This window comes from Sminthopsis crassicaudata, chromosome 2 (genome assembly GCF_048593235.1).
Source record: "Sminthopsis crassicaudata isolate SCR6 chromosome 2, ASM4859323v1, whole genome shotgun sequence".
NCBI lineage: Eukaryota > Metazoa > Chordata > Mammalia > Dasyuromorphia > Dasyuridae > Sminthopsis > Sminthopsis crassicaudata.
Window position 1 is genome coordinate 359,178,837 of NC_133618.1, and position 18,546 is coordinate 359,197,382.

Genomic DNA, 18,546 nt, shown 5'->3' on the forward strand with positions numbered 1-18,546 from the left:
AAAAAAAAAAATAGCCCATGAAATAGTTGGAAAGGGGAGGAAGGAAAAAAGATAGATACCTGGGTTAAGACCATGATGGCCAAGTCTACAGGGTACAGGCTAGTGGGAAATAAAGTGAGAACCTTCCTTAAATGAAGGTCTTAAAAGGATCCATGCAATCAGAGGGAGGAATCCCAGAGGCAGAAAGAACTTCAGAAGGATGAATTTCAGATGCTGAAGTGAACTTTCAGGATAAAGATATTTCTAATGCAGCTCTGCCACTGCTCACTTCTGGTCTTCACTGATGGGAAGGCAAATGCCAATAGTATAGAGGGCAGTAGATAGTGGGGAATTCTGGGAAAAGTATACTCGAAGCAAGGATACTTACAGCAGGGTGTTTACTCAGTGTGATTCAAGAGATAATGGTTCTCTAGTTCACATATACTTAGTGTGATGTAATGATGTAATCAGACTCTGTAACGTGCTCTCCTGGCAGTTACAATTACTAGTCTGTCCTAGACCCACCAGAGTACCTTTGACCACTGTCCTTTGCAGTGTGAGCTCTACCCGGCTCGCCTCCTCTGAGGCCTTCTAAGGTCTCTGGCCACAATCTCTTGAATCTATAGCTTAGTAACCGGTAGCGCACTCAAGAACAACCACGTGTAATCTTAAAAGCCTTTATTATACCTACTCACATAATGCCCTAACTGATGCCCTGACTTGTTGGTTCCCTGGTGAACACCTGGTCAGAAGACCCATGTGTTCACTACCAAAACCCTTACCTCTTTTGGCTACCCATCTTGGCTTGGCCACCCAGGCTAGGGAGCCAGGGTGAAGAACGCCAGATTAAAAAGAGGGCGGTTGCTGCCTGCAGTGGGCTTACATAGGGCCTGTGAGGTCACACACACAGCCAATCAGCGAGAGAGTCACCCATTACGAAACTATCTCAATATGGCCAGGATCCCGCCCAAGGGCAGTCCTAATATCCACAGAAATTACTTCTGGGCCTCAATCTCCCGATGCACTGTGTCCGCCCATTTAAAGGGCCCTTACAAGACTCCAGGTATTTAAGGGCTGAGAGGACTGGAGACGAGAGCTTGATCTCAGACTCAGACACGGACACAGAGGAGACACAGAAGATGGAGACAGAAACAGAGATCCTCCTGGTGGTTCTCCTGCCTTCATCACTCCTCCACCTAAGACCAAGGCTCGTCCAGAGATCCTCCAGAGAGCTAGCCCATATAGTATGCAGTAGTTATATGGGTAGGCCCAGAGCTCCTAGCTTGTCTGCCACAGCTTTCCTTGTCCAGTAGCTTGAACATCTGAGAAGAGGGCTCTGTGAGAGGCTGGGATCCCAGCACCCAAATGCCCTGGTTTCACCTGACAAAAGCTAATTACCTTCATTTACCTGTTCAAGAAGAGAAGAATTCCATTTCAAACATAAAGTACAGGGGCAAGCATTTAATCCCTAAGGCCTATGTCCGGCCTCAGTTATGACTGTTCTCTCACCCATCTTCTGCTATTTTCTCAGTTTGCACAACTTCAACCTGTCAGAGAGCATGACTACTACTCCTACAAGTTCTAGGGAACACTTTTGGCTACACTCCTAACATTATAACTCTTAAGCCCCTACTAGTGTGCTTATTAATGTCAGTATGATGTGGGTTAAGATTCCTTTGTAATTCCCAGCCCCCATGAATCCAATGGGAGATATCTGGGGCTCTCCCAGGCCCCACCGGATCTGAGCTAGCTTGGATTTGTCCCCACTCTAATGATCTGCTCAGGTTTCCCCAACCCCCACCCTCAGCACAAACAGTTCCTTATCTAAAAACCCATTGAATACTATTCAAATTCTAACCCTGGCCAAAACCAGCCAGGAGCCAACATGGGACTCCACCCACAGGCCCCTTGACCAAAACCCCCCCATTATAAAAGAGGGAAACTGGAGTCCACTCTTTGCAGGAGCTATGCCAAGGGTTCCTGTCCGCCCGGTGCCAGCCCTGGCCCTGGCTTCTTTCTACCTTTAACCTTAACTTCCAAACCCCAAAATAAACCTCTTTTATTAATCTAGATTTTTGGGCCTGTAAATCCCTTTACAGGGGACTCTTGCGCCACTACTAGACCTCATTTAACTCTGTATCCTTGTGCTGAATCCAAAGGGGTTGCAGGAGAGCTCTATTTGACTCCCTGTACCCCAAACCTGCCACTAGACTTCAACCCTAATTTCATTCAGGTACCCCTTACCTAATTCTCATCAAGTAGACCCAAATAGCTCTCAACAAAGACACGTGCTACTATACTAAGAATAGAAGGAAAAAAACCACATTTCTCCCTATAAATCTGGGGTGTGCATTCCCCAAAATTCATACACTATTTGTCAAAAGACTGGGCTCAAATCTTAAGTACAGTAGTAACTGTCTGGTACAAACATAGGGAATGTGTATTGCCATGTTCAAAATTTTTTCTCTCCCTTTCCAATACTCTCTGAAATTCAACTCTTGATTGCCAGGGTTCTTTGCCTGAGATCATATGCCTGAAGCTGCATCTGGCCTTGAATGACTGCGTATTTGTCTGGAGAGTGCATCTTTATTCAACAACTAGCTCTTGCCCAAATTTCCCCTAATCAAAGAATTCTAAAACCTTTGAATTGGAGAACTTCTTTTTGAGAGAATTACTTTGGAGCTATTATACACTATGGCTGGTGAGACAGGACAGAGGGGAGGAAAGGAGGGGAAGTCCTTTCTTCCTTCTTAGAGTTCTCATATTGTTTTAAAATTGACTGGACCATGTCTTTTAAGGGTCACCCAAGGGTGTGACCTGTAACAAGCTGTCGTCTCCAGAAGCTGCCGGATCGCTCTCTGGTAAGAGATCTGCTGTGTCTACTCAAATCTTTCAGACAGATTCTTCTTCCTGTAATGAACCGTTGTCTCCAGGCAGTTGCTGTTAACTCTTGTCCTTAGAAGTGACTTCCCTTCCTGCAGAGAGCCCCGTCAGGCCTGATGCAATTCAGAGTCTTCCTTCTTGAATCCTGGCTCTGAATCTCCTCCAGCTCTTATCCTTCTCCAGGCCGATCTGCCCTCTGCGCCCATTGCTGTCTCTTTTTATCCTCCCAGAGAATGGGCGTGGGATAATGCAAGGGCTTCTGGGAAGAACCACCCCAGCCAATGAGCTTGCCCCCTCTATCAAGTCAACCTGAGTTCTCACCTTGTAATTGTCCAGAAAACCTGAATTCTCACCTTGTCACCATCCAGACAACCTCAGTTCTCACCTAGTAATCCCAACAGTGACCAATCACTGTTTGAGTTTCTTATGATTCAGAGAGGTGTTCACATTTCACAAAGGGATAATAAGAGTTTTAACACCTTGTTAATCTGTGACTATCTCAACTATGTTTGAAGAAGGGATATGGAGATCAAATTTGATTTGAATCCTCAGTGCCTGGGACAATTGGGATGTTCAGAGAGGACTAGTACCTTTGATGTGAGGGTTTAATGAATACTTTCAGGTTTGTTCACTCACCATTGGTGTCTACCTCTTACCCAACTATCATCCATGGTTCCAAGAAGGTGTAGCACTCACTTAGAGTGCCTATACCAGGGTAAAACTATCTTGGCAGAGGGACTAAATCAGGTTGAGCATAAACAAGAAGACTCAAATTCGTGGGTGAGTTAGTGGGGTGTCTACCCCAAACATATGAACACTTACCTCTGGGGAATGTGCAGATGAGAACAATTTGTTTCAATGGCCAGGTGATTAAAGGAGTCCTTAGGGTTTAGTCAGAAGCTGAAGTAGCCAAAGTCATCCACTACATCCTGAACTATCACTAGTTATCTTGACTTTTGTCTTGCTACTAGACTTAAATGACTCTGGAAGAGTGAGGCTGAGAACTTGTTTACCTCTGCCTCATTTAAATCCAATTCACACACAAGTCAAAACATTGACTTACTATACTCTTTAAAGAAGAAAGATGAACAACAACAACCTAGCACAATGCCAATAGTTGGGACTTAATGTAATCACATGACAATGTCTTAATTTCTTTTTTTTTTTGTTTTGTTTTAATAGTATCTTATTTTTCCAAATACATGCAAAGATAGTTTTTAATATTCATCTTTGCAAAACTGTGTTCCAAAATTTTCTCCCTCTTTTCTCCTCTCCTTCTTTCTCCCCAAGGCAGTAAGAAATCCAATATAGATTAAACATGTATATTTCTTCTAAATATATTTCCATATTTTTTATGCTGTGCAAAAAAGAAAAAAAAAGATCAAAAGAGAAAAGACAAGAGAAAGAAAACAACAACAACAACAAAATGCTTTGATCCACATTCTCTATAGTTCTCTTTTTGGATGTGGATGGTGTTTTCCATCACAAGTCTATTGAAATTACCTTAAACCATATCATTTTAGTAAAAATTTTAATTTGTTACAGTTACAGAAATGTATATATCTACTTAAAACAGCTGTAAGTAGTTATGATGAGGTATAACCAAATTATGAGGTCTAGCTAAGGGATACCTAAATAAAATTAGGATTAATTGAGGTCTAGTGGCAGGTTAGGGGTATAGGGACTCAAATGGAACTCCCCTGCAACCCCTTTGGATTTGGCGCAAGGATACAAAGTTAAATGAGTTCTAGTGGTGTCACGAGAGTCCCTTGTAAATGAATTTACAGGCCCGAAAACCTAGATTGATAAAAAAAAAAAAAAGGTTCATTGTAGGAATTTGGAAGTTAAATTGAAGGTAAAAAGACGCCAGGGCTAAAGGTGGTCGCTGGGCGGGCAGGAACCCTTAAATGGCGAGAAGGATACCATGTTTGGGGAGGGGGAGGGCTCCTGCAAAGAGAGAGCTCCAGCTTGGCTCTTTTATACCTAAAAGAGGCTTGTGAGCAGTGCCAGGTTCTTGGTGGGCTTTTCAGATAAGGAAGAAACTGTTTGTGGGGGTTGGGGAAACCTGAGTAGATAGTGGGGGCTGAAAAACCCAGGCCACTTCAGATCCGGTGGGGGCTGGGCCCAGATATTCAAAAGGGTGCTTTTTGACCAGGATTTGTGAATCAAAGGTCAGCCATGGGGGTTGGGAAATCAGAAAGGAAATCTTAAAGGGGCTACTGCCCCCATCAGTTATAGGATTAAATTATCCTATGAATTTTAAATCCTTTATTCTAGAATTTCTTATCTACTGCTTATAGAGATCTCTGTATTTATAGATTAATATTGAAGCAATATCAGAAGTTGTTGACCTTTGGATATTCTTTTTAAAAACTTAACTTTATTTTTATTTTGAGTTCAAATGCCAAAAAAAAGAGCATTTCTAAATGTATAGCAGAACAGAATAAAAGGATTATCTATGAAATTATGAATATCCATTCCATATAGTTTGCTTTAAAACAAAAGCATATAATAAATTCCACACACTTTTTAAAAAGGTGTCTTCTTGGGGCGGCACCAGCCCTGAAGTCAAGAGGACCTGAGTTCAAATCTGATCTTAGACACTTAAGACTTCCTAACTGTGTGACCCTGAGCAAGTCACTTAACCCCAATTGCCTCAACAACAACAATTGGTGCTTCCTTCCATACATGTTTCTTTTCCTTCTGTGCAATTAAAAATGTGTTTCAATGCCCTCCTCACATTGCTATTACTACCCTTGCCTACTCCCCTCCCCAGTTTTAAAAAAAATCTGACAGAAGAAAAAAATCCTTGTAACAAATAAACATAATCAAGCAAAATGAATCCACAAAGGGATTGCTTCCAGAAATATTCTTTCTGCACCTTGTATATACTAGGTGGGTATTATGCCTCAACAAAGTCATCAGGAGATATGGTTGGCCATTTCTTTGATCAGAGCACTTAAGTTTTTCAAAGTTGTTTCTCTTTACAATGTTGTTGACCAAGTAGAAATTGTTCTCTTGGATCTGCTCACTATCCTCTGCATTAATTCATACTTCCTAGAGTTATCTGAAATCATCTCTTTTGTCATTTCTTACAGCATAATAATAGCCCAACATATTTACATATCAGAATTTATTCGGCCAAAAATTCATACAGGGCAAGCACGCATAAGGTGATCAGAAAAAGGAAGACAAGGACAATCTCAAGGTATCTCTTAAGAACTTTAAAATTGATTGTGTGACATAGGAGACATTGGCACAAGACCACCCAGAATGGCTTGCCTTCATCAGAGAAGGTGCTGTGCTCTATGAGCAAAGCAGAATTGAATTAGTCCAAAAGAAATACAAGATGTGCAAAATTAGGGAAATTACTCCAAATATTCATAAGGACTATTTGTATCTGACCTGTGGCAGAGCATTCGGAGCTCTCATTGGTCTGATCAGCCAACTGGGAACAGGGTAGCTTGACTCCTAACAGTGATGTCTTCGAGAATGAAGGACAACAACCAACTAACTAACCAACCAAACAATCAACAAATTGATCAACCAATCTCCCTTCTCTGTCCCTACCTCCTTTTTCCCCTGTCTGTCCCCCAACTTTCTCTCTCAAATTTAAAATCCCTCTCAGGAGCAGGATGCTTGTTTTGCTTGTGACTATTCTTACTCTGTAGCATCCTTCCACTTATATATCTCAATCCATTTTCTTATAGAGTTTGATATACTTTTACTCTTGTGTGTGTATGTGTGTTCTACCCTTCTTTATTTAAGATGAGTGAAGCTCACTGGGTGTCCTTTTACTTTCCTCCATGTTTGTGTACTATTCTTCTCTTGTATTCCAATTAAGAGAAATAGTTTCATTCCATTCATATTTCTCTCTACACAAGTTATTCCTTTTACCTTCTTTTCTCTTTCCCTTCTTCAAATCTTTGGAACAGGATTAATTTATTACTGTAGCCTCTGTTTTTCTTAATTAACTTATTGAATACCATTTGAAGAGATTACAATTCTGAAGAGACTCTCCCTTATTAGAGTATTAGCACTTAATCATCATATAGTTCCTTTTAATTGCTTAAATAATTTGTTTCTTTCTAGACTCCTCTTAATTCTTTTTGTTTACATTTTAAATCTCTTACTCAGCTCTGTTTTTGCTTTTTTTTTTTTTTTTTAAGTTTTTAAACCAGGAATGCTTGAAAGTATTCAATTCCATTGATGTTATGGTTTAGTAGTTTCAGTTCTACCTACTCTTTGTGAACTCATTTGGAGTGTGAACTCTAGGCAAAGATCATGGAACAGTTTACCATTTCCTTCTCCAGCTCATTTTACAGATGAGGAACTGAAGCAAAATGAGGTAAGTGACCTTCCCAGGGTCCCACAGCTAGTAATTGTCTAAGGCTGGATTTCATCTTAAGTCCTCTTGATTCTAGACCCCATACACTATCCACTGGACCATCTAGCTGCCCTTGTCTATTTCATTTAAGGTTTATTTTTCTCCCTTATGGTAAGTCATTCTTGGTTGTAAGTCTCTATCTTTTGCCTTTTGGAAAATTGCATTTATATTACAAGTTATATTCCAAGATCTCTTACTTATAGTAGAAGCTTCCAGGTCATATGTGATTCTGGTTATGGTTCCTTGATTCTTGAACTGCTTTTTTCTGAATGCTTGCATTAGTTTTTCTTTGATGGGGTAGGTTTGGATTTGAGACATGATATTTCTGGGACTTTTTCTTTTAGGGTTCTTTTCAAGAAAAACTAATAGATTCTTTCTATTTTTATTTTTTCCTCTTGTTCTAATAAATCTGAATAGTTTTTATTTGCAAGCATGGAATTCAGGTCTTTTTTACCCCTTTAAAATCACAGTTTTTAGGAATCCACTGTTTATAGATTATTTGATATACAAATATTCTCTTCAATTTGGTTTTCTTTCTAAGAATGTTTCAAATACCCTTAATTATTGAACATCCATCTTTTTTCATTTATGGTTGAGTTCAGATTTGCAGGACTGGTGATCTTGGGCTGCATCTTGAACTCCATTACTCTTCAAAACACATTCTATTCCCTCCTGAATTTTCTGGTGGATGCAGAATAGTCCTGGGTTATTTGAATTTCCTTTCCTTTATATTTTAAGGCCTTTCTTTTGGTCTTTATAGAATTTATTTTTCTCAATGTTTATTAAATTTAACCACTATGTGTCTTGAAATTTGTAGCCTCAGGTTTTTTTTATTTGTTTGTTTTTGTTTGTTTTTTTTGTTTTTTCTGGAGACAATGTATGGATTCTTTCAAATGACATTTTATTATCTGGGCTCAGATGTTCTGGGGAGTTTTCTTATGTTATTTTTTGCATTTTAGAGTTCAGGTTTTTTTGATCTGTCATATTCCTCTTGTAGTTCTATAAGCCTTAAGTTGTCTTTACTCCTTCTATCATTGAAATTAATTTGTTTTGCTTGTATGGAGAGCATCTCTAATTTATTGCTTTTTGCTTCTCTTCTAGATTGTTGTTCACTTCTCTGTATTTGTATTTGAATCAGTTATCCTCTCTTTATTCTCTGATGAAATTTGTTATTGTGGATTTAAGTTTTTCTATTCTGCCAATTATTTCTGTTTGTAGGCCATAAATTCTGTTTTCACAATTCTTATTTCTTTATTCAAGAAAAAAGTGCTGAGGTTCCATGCCCTTTTCAAAACCCATAAGATCTTCTGCCTTATCAGGTGTTGATTTTCCTTTGTTCTACAGTATTTATTCATAGATCCCTGAACTCTTTTGCTAGATCTGGAGGCCATATTGCTATTATTGCCTTCCCAGTTGGTTGTCTTGTTTATGCTCAAAGTCTTTGAGACTTTTTTGTTGGTATCGTTGTTTTGAGTCTTTGGCAATTTCAAATTCTTCTGCCCCCTCTCCTATTTATGACTTTCTCCTTTCTGATGCAGTTTTGCTGGAGACTAGATCTCAAAATGTCTTAGTCTCTTCCCATGCGAGGCAATTTAGAGTTCACCAGCCTGGATCTTTGTCCCAAGGGACTTTAAGAATGGATAGAATTGGTCTCAGCTGGATCCTTCTCTTAGGTTTAATGATGTGCCTCATGGCCCCCTCCCTTACACAAGTCCTTCCCTGTTCCCTCTGTTGCTCGGTTCTCTGGTCCGGTGCCACAGAATGCTGCTACCCTACTATCACAGCCTGAGCAAATTTCTGCCAATTTGAATTTGGATCTTTGGTCTGGGAGGAGGAGGTAGAGAATTGGGTTTTGTTACAAGCACAGACATATACCCTGCCAAGTTCCCTCTGTTCCTCTGCTCTCCTGCAGAATTCTGTGGCAGCAGAGTGATGAATCTTGGCTGTCACGTCTGAACAAATTTCTGCTGCATGGAGTTTGGATTTCCGTGGTACTGGTGGAAGGTGGGGGTGTGGGAATTTGGGATTGAGTTCTACTATTATAAACTCATGGATTGGCTTTTGTGGATCTGGGGTTGGGAGCAGTGATGGGTTGTCTGGTAGGGGGTGATGAGTGAATATGTATTAGGAATTGGAAAATGTGGCCTTTTCTGCTTTAATTCCTTGAGTTTTTATCTCATTTAGGTTCTTTGTGTCCTAAACCATATTGGATAGCTTACATACATTTTTTCTATTTTTAAATCTTTATTTTTTAATTAATATTTCTTGCTGTCTTATGGAATAACATTTAATTTTGTGTACTTTAATTTCCTTCCTTCCTTCCTTCCTTCCTTCCTTCCTTCCTTCCTTCCTTCCTTCCTTCCTTCCTTCCTCTTTCTTTCTTTCTTTCTTTCTTTCTTTCTTTCTTTCTTTCTTTCTTTCTTTCTTTCTTTCTTTCTTTCTTTCTTTCTTTCTTTCTTTCTTCCTTCCTTCCTTCCTTCCTTCCTTTCTTTCTTTCTTTCTTTCTTTCTTTCTTTCTTTCTTTCTTTCTTTCTTTCTTTCTTTCTTTCTTTCTTTCTTTCTTTCTTTCTTTCTTTCTTTCTTTCTTTCTTTCTTTCTTTCTTTCTTTCTTTCTTTCTTTCTTCCTTCCTTCCTTCCTTCCTTCCTTCCTTCCTTCCTTCCTTCCTTCCTTCCTTCCTTCCTTCCTTCTTTTTTTTTTTTTTGCTGAGGGAATTGGGATTAAGTGACTTGCCCAGAGTCACACAGCTAAGAATTGTTAAGTGTCTAAGTTTAGAGGGAAATATAGGGTTCAGTTTTATGATGAGTTAAATTTTTTTAAATTACATAATGGTTTCCTCTTTGTATATTTAAATGTGTTAAGTACATAACAAACATAATTTAAAAGATTAAAATAAAAGGTCATTTATTGTTTAATTATATCCAACTTTTTGTGACCCCCCCCCCCCATTTGGGGTTTTCTTGGCGAAGATATTGGAGTAGTTTACTATTTTTTTTTATCCTGTTCATTTAATAGATAAGGAAAGTGAGGCAAACAGGGTTAAGTAATTGATCACATAGTCACATGATCATACAAACTAGATTTATACTCAGAAAGATGTTTCTGGATCTAGAGTAATTCTTTATAAGGATTTTTTTTTTTTTTTTTTTTTTTTTTTTTTTTTGTGGTGTATTTATCTTCCCAGTCTTAATTCCCACCTCTTGCTACACTTTTGGGTGGAGGTCAACTCTGCTTGTCCTCATTGTGGATCAACTGTGCCCCTGAACTGTTCACCCCTCTAGATCTTTGAAATTCAGAGGAGAAATCTTCAGAACTCTCTAAGACATCTTAAAATAGAGTTCTAAGAACCTTGGGATATTGTTACACAGAGTCTGCTGCTCTGGTCCCTTCTCACGTTCCCTAGGATAGGACTTTCTGCTTTGGGACTTTTAAATAGGAGCCTTCCATGGTCTTTCTGCAAGATGTGGTTGTCTCTCGTCCATCTCTAGAAGCTGTTGACTTATTTGACAGTACTGGTTCTGGTTCTGCTATTGGCCTTTTCCCCCTATTTCCCATGGGTTTCTTTTCATATAGTTCTGAGATTGAAGAAATCATTTTAGTTTTTTATTGCATTTCTTGATCATACTTTAAAGTCTGATATACTTTTTAGGTTTTTGTCAGAGTGAAAGTTGGGCTGTCTCTTTCAGTTCAGGCAGATATTTTAGACAGGGTTTTAACCTCTAATTTCCACTTATGAGAAAACTAAGCCCCAGCAAAAGAAAATGACCTGCCTAAAGTCACCAAAGTAATAGAGGGTTAAATCTGGGATTTGACCTCATGTCCCTTGTCTCCAAATCCATTGTTTTTCTGTGGTACCATACAGGATGCTCTCTGGTCTCAGTGACATGGTAGGTAGTAGTGGCCAGATTGTACAGTGGCTTCTGATCACTTAAGTTTTATTTATTGTTTTTATTTCTGTTGGAGTTTGGAGCTGTGGTGGGGGATGGTCAGCCTGTGGACACTGAAACTCTAAACATGGTGATCAATCCAGTGGTTGTTAGATTTTGCATTAATTGAGTTGGCTTAGTAGTGGTTGAGGGTTGTAACAACTGTGGTGAGGAATTGGCTTGATGGCCAATGAAGGCTGTATATATAGAAGTGGGTTGGTAAGCTTGGCAATCTCTAGAAGACATAGGTGATCAGTCAAGCAGTTTTTGAGGGAGTAAAATGGTAGAGATTAAGATATGGTTGTTTGGGGCAGCCAGGTGGCGCAGTGGATAGAGCACCTGCCCTGAATTCAGGAGGACCCAAGTTCAAATCTGGTCTCAGACATTTAACACTTCCTAGCTGTGTGACTCTGGGCAAGTCACGTAACCCCAGCCTCCAAAAAAAAAAAAAAAAAAAAAAAAAAAAAAAAAGATATGGCAGTTGGTGGGAGGAGCAAGATGAAAGGAGGAAAATGTGTCCTAGTCATTTCTTATGGATGGGAAGACAATTCATGGGACTGAGTTGAGAATAAAGAAGATAGGGAGAAAGACTTCTATGATAACTCCATTCATCCTAGTAGAGCAAGCTAAGTGAGATATACAGGGTCAAGCTTAGCCTGTCTCTGGAACTGAAGTGGACCTGGCAGACCTAGGCATGTGATTGGGAGATTAAGATGCTGTTACAGGGACCAAGATGGGTTGGTCTTTTGCAATTGGACAATTATAGGAATAAAGAGTCAGGAGTGGGATATATATGAAGTAGATTGTTCTAGGTCACTTAAATATGAAGGTAGAAAAAAGGGATACTGGTTAAATTAGAACATATCTTCAAATTTTTCAAAATCCAAATGAATTCTTTGAATTCTTCTTTGAATGTTGATCTCTTATCTTCATAAATCACAGTTTTCTTGGGTAGAGAATTCTGGATTTGAGACTTCTTTTTCTTATATTCCAATTCTCTGAACACATCATATCTTCCTTGAGAAATTTGTAATAATATAGACATTTCTATGTTTGTTATCTTTTTCTTCTTACAGCTTGTAGAATTTTTTCTTATAATTATAATATTGAAATTTAAATTAATATATCTAGTATAGTTTAATCTTTGGGTCTTCATTGTTAGTATTCTGCAGATTTTTTTCTCTTGACATATTATTATTCATTTTGTAAATTTTGTAAAATTTTATTGCTATTTCCTGGAATATGTTATTTAAATTTTCCCCATTGTTTTGAAGAAGTGTCAGTAATCCTCAGGTTCCTAAAATGTAATTTTCTGCATTTACTTTTCCATTTAGTCCGCATTTTCTAAAATTCTGTTTTCCACTGTAGAAAGCTTATTTTTTCCTATTGATTTCTTGAAAAAATTTTTTCTTATAATTATTTCTTCTGTTAAATCTCTAAATTTTAATTTCTTACCATGATTTAAAACTTTCTTATTTAAAATTTTCTTTGATTTATTCTTGTGATTTTATCAATATTAATTCTTGCTTAAATTAATTATTATAAATTAATACAAGTTAATTTAAGGATAATCTCTTTGGGAATCTTGCAATGTTTCTAAGTTTGTCTTCACTGATTCTGGTATTTTAGTTGTTTCATTTGCTATGTAGTATTTTCGTTAATTTGTTGTAGGTACCTCTAGGTACCTCCTGGATTCTTGTTGGCTTTTTGATGTGGGCTTTTGTACTGGCAATTTGATGGTTTCTTGACAATATGTGAACACTTTGCCTTGTTCTGGGTTGTAGACATATTTCAGGCTAGTGTAGTATATCTGAGCTACATATATTATGGGGATTGACATTTTAATGGGTCTACTGAAACTAGGAGTCTGGAGAGCCAGAGAAAGGAGAGGGCCTAAATAGAAACTCTGACTCATTTGCCTGAGGGATGAATGTTCGCACCACTTTTCAGGTAAAGATAAACTGTGGCAGTAGAATAAGGGTAAGGAGTTCCTACACCAAGCAGAAGAATTATTGGATTTAGTGGGAATCAGAATCAAGAAATACCAAGGGATTAAGAGCAACAATGTAGAGAGATCAACCCAAATCTTCCTTTACTGGTGCTGTGTTATATGAAAATTTTAGATCCAGGGATCTTACTACTTACTTACTTTGAGTATTTTCTTCATAAAGGAGACACTCAAGTTAGAAGCCTGAATAGACTTCTAAGGAAAGTGTGTTCTCTTAACTATCGATTGCCAATTATATTTAGTATGTCACCTATATCATTCTTTGACATAGCACACTTACTCCACGAACATTAATTAGCCCTACATTTTCTTCTGAATATGGCATAACTAATGTATAAGATACTTCCTCTTGGCTGCTGTCATAATATTACTATATTTGGTAAGACAGGACATTCCTCACCAGGTTTGGCTATCAGCAAATCTGGCATAGACTCCAATCCCTGCATTCTTTGTATTTTTCTAATATTCTTAATCTCACAAATAGCCTAGTTCATTACATCTTTATTGTTCTTCACCTGAAATAAGTAAATAGACTATGCATATTAGTTGCAAGAATTATTTTCCTTTTCTTCTTTTTTGAATTTTTTTTAGGAAAGATTTGAAAAAGGGGAAATAGGGTTGGGGAGAAAAAAAGAAAAGATTATTTAAACATTTTTAAATGCCCTAAAAGAGAATAGAACTAAGGCCAGCAGGAAATGAAGATAATCAGTACAGTTTTAGAAATTGCCTGTTGAATTTATTATTTACTTAAAAGGAAAGATCAAATCATATGTGATAAAGATTTCTACTATAGTCCTCTTTTTTCTGTTCTACTTTGCATATGGAAATATTTTATTTGGTGTTTATTAAATCTAGAATAGAGGAAGCCCTAAACCTAGAAAAAAGAAAAATAATTAATTCTATCTTGTATATGTTATATTTGGGATCCTTATGAGAAGTCCAATTTGAAACATCTAAAGAGCAATTAATAATGATTCTCAGGAGAGAAAGTAACAGATATAGATCTGAGAATCATTTGTATAAATTGATAATTGAAGTCTTTGGAGCTGATGAGATTGCCAAGCAAGATAGAATGGATGAAAAGAGACAGAACAAAGCCCTGGAGAACACTCACAGTTAGTGAGCATAGCATGGATGAAAGTCAAATCAAGGAGATTGAGAGAAATGGTCAGACAGGTAAGAGGAATAACAGGAGAAAGCAATGCTATGAAAACCTAGAGAGTAGAGAATATTCTTGAAGAGAAGGGGATCAATAGTTTCAAAAACTACAGAGAGGAATAAGAAGAGCAAAAAGGCATTATGAAATCTATGGTGATTTTTCGGAAAGTGTAATTTCAGTTGAGTGAAGTCAGGTGCCATATTGAAGAGCCTTTAGAAGCAAGTGAGAGGAGAAGAATTAGAGTATAAATGGTTTTTTGAAGGACCTTAGCTAAGAAAGGAAGGAGAAATAAAGGAAGATAGCTAGGAGAAATGGTGATATCTAATGAGATTTTTTTAGAACAGAGAAATGCGGACTTGTTTATAGGCAGCAGATTAGGAGTCTTCCTTTCTTATCTAAATTCCTTCAAAAAATCAGTTAAGTGAGGAACTGAGAAGTTAGAGTATTTGAGGGAGATTTGGTATGTATGTTGAAGATCTCTAGTATGAGTTGGGATAGAAAGAAAGATTGTGAGTTAGGCACTGAATTCACTGAGGAAGGAAAGAAAATATCCTACATTTTAATAGATAATGGCTACCTAGATCAGGAATGAGTGACAAATTTGTATAATATGAACTTCAAAGGAGCTACTGATAAATGATAATGGTAAAAGAGTCTAAAAGTGGTAAAAGAACAGGGTATATATGATCAATAAGTCCGAAACATAAAAATCAGTACTGTATGTAGTCAATCTTGGGGAAGTGGCCATGGCTATAGAATCCTCAGGAGAGAGCCAGCTCAGCAAATCCCAGAAGATAGAAAGGATGCAATAAGAAAAAATTTAAGATAAAAGGAAGTTTGTTATTTTATGTCACAGGCATTCTGGAGGGCACAGTACAAAGGACAAACAGATCTGGAGTGGGACACTGGAGTAGTTGGATTGAGGTAGATAGGAATGAGGGAGCAGGGTTTGTGGATTTGGTATCTCTGAGATATGGACAGATATGTGAGGGAACTTGCTAACCAATCAAAGAATGAGTCCTAGAAAAATAGCAGTGATTGGAATGCTTTCTTAAGAAAGCAGGTGATTCAAGGCTGTCTCTCAGCGTCCAACCTCGTTGCAGGTGATGTTTTATTCTGTGAGACCTCAGGAGTCTTATCTCACAACAGACAGGAAAAAGTAGAAGACAGACTTGGGAAAACCAGGACCCTACTTGGGAGGCATAAGATGTCTATGTGAGGTAGATTAAGAGATGGAAGCTGGGAGGTGAGTATTTTGCTCATTTTCTATTTTTGTTAGTTTTTATTTTCTTACATTTTTTTAGCCATTTTTATTTTTGGTGCTTCTTTGTTTTTACGTGGCACAGTATACAGAACACTGAGTCTGAAATTAGGAACACGAGTTCAAATATGATTTCAAATTTTTACTATCTGTGTATACTTGGGCAAGTCACTTACTTCTGATTGCCTTTATTTATTCACTGTAAAACGGGGATAGTGACAGGCCTAGAATCAAGAAAACTCATCTTCTTGAGTCCAAGTCTGGTCTCAGACACTTAAATGCTTATTCTCTTCTATTCCCTCTCTTCCCTATGAGAGGAATTACACTCCCTTTGAATTTCTAACTCTACCATCTTGATTGGAAAAATGGCACTTTAAAGGTTATAAAGCACTTTTGCCACAATTCTGTGAGGCAGAAATTATTTCTTCTTTATAGAAGAGAAAAGTAAGGTGAAAAAACGAAATGACTTATGCCAGTCAATGTCATATTGCTAGTCAATATCAGATGCGGGAGTTGAAACCAGATCTCCTAATCCCAAATTCAGTTATTTATTATTGCTTCCACTGTACATTGTTTCTTTCCCATGCATGTCTTGGGCCCTCTCTTCGGGCTTATCTTAACTTATCTGCCTTGGTCTTTCTGGCATTTGATAAATGGCGGGTGGTGGATAAAAGGGGAGTTGAGGATGTGAATGCTCCCTCATCAGAAATTTTTTTTAATGCAAAGGAGTGAATTCTAAACTATTAGTACTGGAGACTTCAAAGATATTTAGTGTAGTCTAAAGTGACCCTAGAAGTCATTTTGCCCAGTGTAGGAATTGTCTATAGACTTCCTGACTTGTTACTAGTTTCTGCTTGGACATTTCCAGTGACAGGGAGCTCACTACCTGATAGTCGAATGAAAGAATTTCAGGTATGAAAAAGTGTCATTAGGGAAATATTTTGAGGCTCACAGCACTTCTGTTTCCTTCATTGTAAAATGAAGTGGTTGGATAAGATAATCTCCAAAGTCCCTTCCCACATTCATTCTATTAATCTGTGATACTGTGGATGTGGCCCGAGTAGGCCCAAACAAAATCATCTGTCAGCTTGGTTTCTGTAGTTGATGGCATGTGTGTATTTGGAAAAGAAAAAAAACCCAACAAAACAAGTTATTTTTAACCTTCCTTATGTCATTCAAATGGTATTGCCAGAAGAATCCCTGAAACAAGGATGACCTCTTGCCTAAGCTGGATTGCCACCTGCATATTGCTGATATTGGGTTAGTCTATTGTTGATAAACATGGTGATGAAGAAATGAAGCTCACTTAAGATCCCAGCCTTGAGCCCTAATTCTGCCCCCTAACTTCTCTCCCTAAACTTCAGTTTCACTGAAGAAATTTATAAAACAGGGAAGTTTGGCTTATATGGTGTAAAAGGATTCCTCCAGCTTTGACATTCACCTTTGAAGTGAATGAAGAGGAGGCTGTTTGTAGACTGGGGGAGATAGTGCCTGAACCTAGGAGGATTCTGAGTTGAATAATTTGTCCTTGGGTGAAAGTAATAAAGGAAAGGGACAAAAAAAATCTTACACAAACATTCCTTCTGCTTTCTTAGTTTCATATAAACAAATACTAACTATCCTTCTGCCTTTGTTCTCCTGAGCCTATGAAAGATGGAAGCTGGTATCTGAATCTTTGAGAAAAGAAATGACTGGCCCAAAGTCACTCACAATTCAACCCAGGACTTTCAATTTCTGCCAAGGGCTACATCTTTCTCCCTCTCTCCTACCTATCCTAACCAATTAACAAATCACCTCTTATCTTTAAAAAATAAATGCAAGCAAGGGCAGCTAGGTGGCGCAGTGGATAGAGCACCAGTCCTGAATTCAGGAGGACCCGAGTTCGAATTTGGTCTCAGACACTTAACACTTCCTAGCTGTGTGACCCTGGGCAAGTCACTTAATCCCAGCTTCAGGAAAAAAAAAGTAAATAAAAAATAAATGCAAGCTTTCAAATGCCTTAAAAAGGAACGAAATAAAACAAAGGCAGAACAAAACACAGAAGTGATTATAAATTATTTTACTATGCTTTTGAACTACTGTAATTTATAGATTGTTAAAAATGGCTACAAAAACATTGTAACAAAATCATATCAAGAATGTCTATTAATAACTTTCCTTTCTTCTTTTTAGAGCTTCCTTTTCATCTCTTTTAATCTTTATTCATTGAATAATGTCTCTCATTCTTATATGTTTGCATATATGCTCTCTCTATATTAGAATTTTATTAGAAAAATTTGTTGTAGAGATTTTTCCCCCTTTGTTAACTGGTTCCCTTCTAATTCTTATTGCATTGATTTTGATTGTGTAAAAACTTTTCAGTGTTAGATATTCAAAATTGATCATTTTATTTCCTCTCTATTTTTCCTAACTATATCCTGAATCCATTTGTACTGTCCTATGGTGTGAGATGTTGGCCTAAACCAGTGGTTTTACTAGACCACATTCCAATTTTCCCAGTGAATCCTTACTCTAATATTTAGAGCCTTTGGGTTTATAGAACATTGTTATCCCTAATTTTATTGACCTAAACTGTTCTACTGGTACTTTTCCATTTTTTAATCTGTAACAGATAGTTTTGATGATTACTACTTTGCAGTAAAGCTTGAAATATGGTTAGGTCTCCTTTCTTCCCCATTTTCCTCATTACTTCTCATTGAGATTCCTGATTTTTTGTTTCTTTGGATAAATTTTTCGTAGGCCTCTGAAGAAACTCTTTAATAGTTTGGTATGACACTAAAACTGTAAATTAACTTAGATAGTATTGCTATTTTTATTATATTGACAATGCCCAAGCATGAACAATTAACATTTTTATTTCTGAAAAAGTGTTTTAAAGTTGAATTCATATTATTATTATTATTATTATTATTATTATTATTTTTTTTTTTTTTTTTACTTTTTTT